This window comes from Lathamus discolor, chromosome 3 (genome assembly GCF_037157495.1).
Source record: "Lathamus discolor isolate bLatDis1 chromosome 3, bLatDis1.hap1, whole genome shotgun sequence".
Classification (NCBI taxonomy): Eukaryota; Metazoa; Chordata; class Aves; order Psittaciformes; family Psittacidae; genus Lathamus; species Lathamus discolor.
Window position 1 is genome coordinate 57,254,432 of NC_088886.1, and position 6,000 is coordinate 57,260,431.

The window sequence follows — 6,000 nt, forward strand, 5'->3', positions numbered from 1 at the left end:
CCCTCTATCACCTTGAAAACTAAGAACTGATAATTGCTTTTAACCAAAGATGTTGCCCTTTCCTCTGTAATGATGACCTGTTAGCTACTGTCCACATCTGTATTGCACTGAGAAGGGATTACTGTCATTTCCTCTGCCAGGGACTGTGGGTCAGGGCACTCAGACTCAAATATGTTACTGATTTTAGGAAGGTAGAAAAGAGCTTGTTTCTGATTTTTTAATTTGCTGTGTTTCTAATGTCACAGTCTTGCACAGGTTTTTGGCAGTTATATCCCCATAGATAACAATGCTAAATAATTACAGAAATAGTGACATGAACACTGACATATGAATCCCCAAAGTGTCTCAACACCCTATGGAGTGTATGACTCCTAATAGAGCAGGAAGAATGTCTCAGGGTGTTTTGAAGCAGTATAACCACCTCATAACCAGGCTGTTTTGTTCTGATGTTTACTAATCCTCTTCAGAAATGTGCCATACTCACCAGTGTCACATCTCACCAGTTGCATGGCAAATGGACTGCTGCCTCTCTGAGCTGGTATAGTTAAAAAATATGTAATATTACCTCTCTGCGTGCTTTCCACATAGCTTGGCAAATATGCACTCTATTTATTGACCAATGCTTCCCTTTCCTGTCAAGATTACTTTGGATTAAAATTATCCAAGGGGTTTTGAGATGCTGCTTTTTGCGGCTGGAATTGTTGTTTCCTTCGAATGTGGGGATATGAACTATTGTGACAAATGAAAGTATGGTAAACACTGTTCTTCACAGAAATAGCCCATTTCCTTTGTCCATATTGCTTCAAAGGAAAACTGTCTAGGGATTTATGAAGGTAGTTGTGGTTCCTGGGAAAGATGTCTGGTCTATGGTTTCCTGTACATCTTTTGAGAGAGAAACTGCTCAGAAAGCAGTTTGTCCTTCTTGTTTTCCCTTATCTGGTTCAGCAAATCAATGTGCAGAATTTCCTAACTTCTCATCAGTCTTATACATCAGGTCTTACTATCTGTGTCCAGCTCCCATGTCATTTAGTCACATCAGTGAGTGGATTTTGGGTACTCAATAGCCCACACAATGCAATTAACAATATATTCTAGGAAGGTGGTTTGATTTGTTAGCTCCTTCTGATTTCACTGAGAACAGCAAAACCTGACTCTGTCACCTTAAATACATTAATCTGTTACTCAGCTGAAGCAGAACTGCTGAACTCTTGCAGCTGCAGGTGAGGTAATTGACATATAAGGCACTGCAGTTTCTTTGAAGAAATTGGTGTTCAGTTTTTTAACATTGCTTTGAGGACGTCTTTAAAAGCTAGATTAGTTATATTGGACCTGAACGCTCATACCAGTGTCTTGGTGCAAGCACCAGAACTGCTTGCAGAAGCATTCCTGGAGGTGAGGTGGTCAATAGGACTGTCCCTTTCAAAGCAGTGTCTGATGATTAGAAGTGAAATACCATAACTTGAAGTACTTTGTGTGAACACTGTAAGTGGGCAGCAGAGATGCTTTAAGGAGCACAAAGCATGGGAGGTACAAAATATGAGGTACCATTTATTGTAATCTAAACATATATTACATAAATCCTAGTACAGCAATTAGACTGCTCTTGATAAGATCTATTGCTCTCAGGGGTACTACAGAAATATGTGGGTCACAGAAGAAACATGATGAAATTCTAGGTAAGAGAAGATCACACCATTCTCCTCTGGACTCCATCTAATTTCTGTCAGACCGTTCCTTTGTTTGGCTTTTCTCCTTCAGCCTTTGACCTCTTTCTGTCTTCCCCCTGGGTGCACGGATGTATATTTATTTAAAATACGAAGACATTTACTTTTGTAATGTTCATCTGCAGCTTTCTCACTTGCCTCCTTCATGGGAAAGCACGACATACGAAAGCATCAGTTGTCTTCATTATACCTCTGATAACAGGGAAGCAGATTTTTCTGCAGTAAGGTATATATCTTCACTAGCAAGGGTGGGATCTTTTTCCTTTCCACAAAATGCCTATACTGAGCTGGATTTCCAGTACTATGTCTATACTTCATCGTAACAGTAGTCATGAAGACAGTTCATCCATCACCACTTTTCTTTATGTTAAGGATTGCTTCTGGGGCTGTTTTAGGAGATGGATGACTGAGGTGTAGTTTCTTGATGGAAAAAGAAAAATAAGGTGATAATAAGAGTTTTCAACTAACTTTAAGTATTTCCTTAAATTATTAATTGGATGAATAGGATCTTTCCATGATCCTATGCAATATCTGTGTGATGACATATTTTTTAATAAAAACAAAAAAACAAAAACAAAAAAACCCCTTCCACATTCTTTAGTGGAATGAATATTCTTTTCACCTGTGATCTAGCCAATCCTATGACCTGCCTGTGGGGCAGCCAGCACTAGCAGAGGAACATAAGTCATGCATGGAGCAAACCCTAAGTCCTGCTTGCAGAAAAACGCTTTAAGCGCTGACATGTTCTGAAAAGATTCAGTTAGATGTTGAAAAAAAACCCCAACAAACACAAACCCCACTAAAGCACAAATGCGAAAAACAGTTTGCCAAATGCAAAAGCTTGGGCTCCTTTCCTCTCTGTTTATTTACCACTGCCTCATTAAGCATATGAATTGGATGACTCCAGGAGCCCTTTTTCTGTAGGGCATGTTTACACAAATTGGCAACTAGTCCCAAGAATTCCCAAGGAACCTCTACCAGAAAGAAATAATTGCATTGAATAAGCAAACAGAAAGCTATCAACAAATAACTGTACATGTGGCAGGCATATTGTATCTCTCTGTTCATCTTACTATATTAAGTAACCCAGGAGAGTTGTTACAACCTAGCTGCTTGTCAGAAGATTAAACACTTGTTTCACTGCTGAAAATCAAAATAATAGATGCTTCTCATTTTCCTTTTTACCTGTTTGTGAAGTGATGAGTATATGATGTGACTATGGCAAAATGTGGTAGTTTGGCATGCGAACTAAAAGAATGCTGGGATACACTTATGGATGAATAAAAAGGTTCAATGCACTTCCTTTTCAGGTTCTCTGTCTTCTGCTTAGAAATAAATACCCCAGCTTGGCCATTTTTGAGCCTTTGCTCTGCTTATTGCTCCCTTCTTAAGTCCATCTAGAGGCCACTGACTTTCTACCTCAAGGCAACTCTGCCGTTTTCTGCAGTGTCTTCAAAGCACTTGTCTGCTTTGTCCTGTACTAATATATGCTGTTGGTATATTTAGAGTAAAGGGAAGGGCTGTAAAATCCTCCCATATGTAAATGATGCAAGACAATGAAAACAAAGTATAATGATTTCTTTGAAGTATGTTCTATAGACAAAGTGAACATTCTTTAATAAATGTGTTTTCCAGTGATTCACAGTTTATACCTTTCCTTACTCCCTAGACGAGTGATGTATTGAACCTTGCCTTAAATATAAAATAGGAACTGAAGGCACTGAACTGCTTTTGTTCATATTAATATTTCTGAATGCTGATGTACTGAATCAAGCAGCTGGTATCTAGAGAGCCATGCTGTCTTATGCTTCATTTTGGCTTTTTATCTTATATAAAATTCTTTTTTAAGATAATAATTGACCAACTGCTGCAAAAATTAATAAATACTCATGGAGAATGAATAAACATTTATAGATTTAGCAATATTAGAAATTGCATCCTTGTCTTCTACAACTATGTTAACTTTATGACTCTACAGAGAATGGCAAAGATCAGTGGTATAGTTAATGTTGTACTTAAAGATGAAAAGGCAAAATAATCTATTTATCCAATGGAAAGGAAGGGCAAAGCTGATACTCCAAGAATATAAAATACATTGCTTTTAATAAGGGATCTGTTTAAAAAAATAGCAACAACCCAAAGATCAAGTCACGTATCTTTAAGTTCTTTATTTTTTCATAACTAGGTGTATTCAGAGAACAGTCATGCTTTTTGGTTGTATGGTGGGTTTTTTTTTTTGGGGGGGGGGTGTCTCTCTTATGTCAAGGCATCTTACCTCTCTCATATAAACTTCACTGCTCTAAAAAGAAGCTCAGTCAGTAGTATGGACAGATTCCAGTGTGAGTTATTGGAAATAGGCTCCAAAAGAGATGAGGTTATGACTCTTCCTAATGCCTGATTGAAGCACTAAAATTTCAAGACAGAGTTCCTGTTGTGAAGGATAGTTATCTTCTCTAATTATGCCTTGAAATGTAATATTAAACATGTTTAGGTTTGACTGGTTGGCCATCTTGTCTGTACCTGCAGAGTGTGAGACAGAAGAGAACTTAAATAGCTATGGCAGAAAATGAAATTTTCTGTATACTGTGAAGGTCAAAGTAGTGCAGCTCACAATGATGATGTACAGAATACATGATGCATTCAATTTCAAATACATCATTTTTCTGTCAAAAATTGCAAAAAGAACAGCAAATGACAAGGAATGAATCCATAGCTGTTAAAATGAAATTGGGAAAAAGTTCAGATTTAACATGTTCCAGATTAAAAAAAAATAAATTTGTGTATTATTCTCAGCAGCTGCAGTTGATGAATTAACGGGAGAGTTGGTTCCCCACACTAGACCTGTATATTGGTCTTCTCCTCAGTGTTAACAGCCTTTCTTCTATTTTCTAGTGACATAGTCGGGTAATCACAGAATGTGTGTGCAGCAAGGGTATTCTAAAAAGTGGAAGTTGTTCTAGAAATATAGATAGTATTCATAGTGGAACTTGATTAATTAAGGGGAAAAAATGGTGAACAAAAAGAGAAGAAACTGAACTCTCATAACAGGGCTGATGGACAGAAGCAAATCTCATAGACCATACTATAATGCTGACTGATCCTGTCATTTCAGTGGTCCACCTGTCCAATGTGATATTTGGTATTCGCGTTATTTTCGTGTTATAACCCTTTGCAGCTCGTATTTCTGTGACTAGTGAAAACATATGAGCTGTAAAATGTCATTTCCTTTTGAGGATACTTAGCTGCTGCAAAGAAGCGATCATGTCAGGGAAATACCATGAGCCAAAATGAGAGAGATGAGTGATTCTGTCACGAGCCATTATGCTTTTATGGTACGTAACATCTCCTGAGACAGTGAACTGGAAGCTACTGGACACTAAGGATTGCTAACTTTTAAAGTATGTAGTGAGGACTACATGAAAGGAGAACTCTCCTTTCAGTGTTGTCTAATGCAGGAGGACAGAGTGCTTCAAGCAGTAATAATTGGCAATCCCTTCCATTCCTGGTGCTTAAAATGAAATGGTTCCCTTGAAGCAAAGCATACCAAAGCATACTTTTCATTTAATTCTCCTCACAAGCCTTGATTGCAGTTGTCAAAATTTTACTATCAATGGGGATATGATTTTCACTCTTCATCACTAGGAGTAAGCAATGACAAGTGGGTTTTTTTTTTTTTTTCATATTTGTTGTCATTAGCTAATTATTTGGTAAGCAAGTCCTTTCATGGGGCTGCATAGGTAGGAAGGGCCTGTGCAAAGGTAATAAATGTGCCCTAATATTGTTTATCCTTTGTGCACAATGTTGTTGTGCTGGACTTGCTCAGAACCCGAAGAGCTGACTTTTAGAAGCAGGCAACTGGAGACTGATAGGACATGGTGACTGTTAGGCCAGGCTGCCTTCCTCAGGGAAACATTCCCAGGTTGTTTCTTTTCCTAATAAAAGCTTCCTATTCATCTGTTCTACAATAAAACTTCAAGACTGCTAGGAAGCCAGACCATTTCTGCTAAGGGATTTCTAGAATATTTCCTGCCTTTACACTGGATGTGTGCATTTGTTAACTTGTAGGACAGCTTTTATACCCAAATGATGGATGCCGAAGTCTGTTCTGGGGTATGCTGTCTGAGTTTGACTTCCAAACAGTATGTCTTGGAGTTACAGCTAAATGGCATAACTTCCAAAGGTGCATTCTGTATAGCAGCCCACATTGCTTTTGTTTTGCTTTTCAGTGTGAAGTAGCAGAGAGAGATGTAAGCTGAATTTAGAGCTCAGCAGGTGC